The sequence below is a fragment of the Propithecus coquereli genome, unplaced genomic scaffold (genome assembly GCF_000956105.1).
Source record: "Propithecus coquereli isolate 6110/MARCELLA unplaced genomic scaffold, Pcoq_1.0 Scaffold777, whole genome shotgun sequence".
Classification (NCBI taxonomy): Eukaryota; Metazoa; Chordata; class Mammalia; order Primates; family Indriidae; genus Propithecus; species Propithecus coquereli.
Window position 1 is genome coordinate 56,945 of NW_012153918.1, and position 2,086 is coordinate 59,030.

Below are 2,086 nucleotides of genomic sequence, written 5' to 3' on the forward strand. Positions count from 1 at the left end.
AACTCATTTCCTATACCAAGACACCTTTCTAGTGTCACAATGAGCTTAGTAAATGGGGAATTGGGACATAGTCACAATAGCTACTATCTGTGGAAGGTCTGTTCTGAACCTGAAAATTTCAATGACCCTTAAAATATTACTCAATGTTCCACATAAACTCAATAAGAAGGTGGCATTTCTCAAAGTTTCATTTTCTGTCATGAGGAAAGAACTCAGGAGGCCTATGTAAATTTGTTTATGCAAAAGCTGAGCTACCAAATGCAACGTGTGACCTCCTAAAGTCAGACATTGGGTGCATGGTATAATTTTTGGTGGAGAAAGTCTCAAAATATTATACCTGACTCTAACACTGGACCACACCCTTAATCCTCAAAGAGTGGTCCCAAGACCAGGTCTGGCGGCATCAACTTCAGTAGGAAAATGGTTACAAATACAGAGTGTCTGGACCCCTCCTGGATGTCTCAAATGGGAATCTACATTTGAATAATATCCTCAAGTGAAACATACACACGTTGAAGTTGAAGGTTCTGGACTAGAATAAGTTCTCAACTTCCCAGTGTTAACATTGCTGTTGTAACTGTTCATGGTTTGGGCTGTCCTGTGCATTGTAAGATATTGAACAGCATCCCTCGCTTCAGTTCACTAGGTACAGTAGCCCCTCCCCAGTGGTGGCAACCAAACATCTCACCAGACATTGCCAAATGCCTTTGGGAGGCACAGTCTCCCATACTGAGAACCAATGACTTAGAGAAATAGACACATCTAGATGGTGTGCTAACCAAAGCTCGTCCTTTCCTCGGCTCAGAACTGCCAGCAGATCTCTTAACATTTCAGAGCCTCAATCCTACAAATATATGATGATATTCCTAATAATGTGATCTCACTGAAATGAAATGTCTAAAAATGGGACACATTAAATGTGACATTAAGAGATAAACAATATAAGTTTCTAACTCACTCCATGGTACCTAAAAAACACCTAAATATATCTCTTAAAATTACCAAATCTTTCTTAAATGAAGGACAAAAATGACAACTTTTTACTTGTATTCACCAGCATAAAATTCTTAATTGCTTTGTCAAATCATCGTGAAGCCAATGACTGCAGTACCCACCCGTGGTTTTATAGTAAATTAACACTGTTTTTCCCTTGTCGCAGAGGGAATAGCAATTTTATGGAGATGTCAATAGCTGTTTCCCCACCACAAGTCAATGCTTTGAAGATCCAAGGGTCCTGGTAAAGACAGTTTCCTCAGTCTTAGACTTTAGAGGAAATTTTAACTAAACATTGGGCAGAGATGTTAAGAAGGTTGAACTTTTGGAAGGCAACAGAGTTCACGGGAAAAAAGTAATGAAAACTGCGTTCACCTTACTTTTAACGTGGGTTTTGGGAACAGAGAATCAGCAAAATAAAATATTTTTTCTTTCTAACCCAGTGACCTACTTAAAACTCAGGTGATCAAGGGTTAAAGTAATAAGGGGATGATGTCCCTGGTTAGCAGAGATAGGGAGTTGTAAATACTGTATTTCATCTGCTATTGTTCTTAAAAGCATACAGCCTTGGACCGGATGGGATGTGGTTGATTTGTTTTAAGTCCTAACTCTGGTTAAGTAACTGATACTTCACTACTTCCTGCTCTCTTGCCTGGGGACAGAGCTTTAATCTCCATGATCAACCACCAGGGAAGAATTCAGACTTCCATATGGAGACCTTCCTTCAGAGACCCCATACAGGTGACTCAGAGAGCTAAGTAGGTTCTGCAGGAAATATTCAGAGAGAATGGAAACCAAGGACATTTACTTGATGTCACTTGAGAACAAAACAGTCAAGCTGAGAGACTGATGTGTTTGTAGCGTGGTTGACTAATGAATTAATTTAATGTGTTTTTAAAAATGTGTCTGTTACGTAGTTCTCCCTGTATAAGTCTCTCACATCTTTCGTTAAATATATTCCTAGATATTTAATTTTCTTTGAGGCTATTGTAAACGGAATTGTGTTTTTGATTTGATCTTCGGCTTGACTGTTGTTGGCATATATGAATGCCACAGATTTGTGTGTATTGATTTTGTATCCTGAGACTTTGCT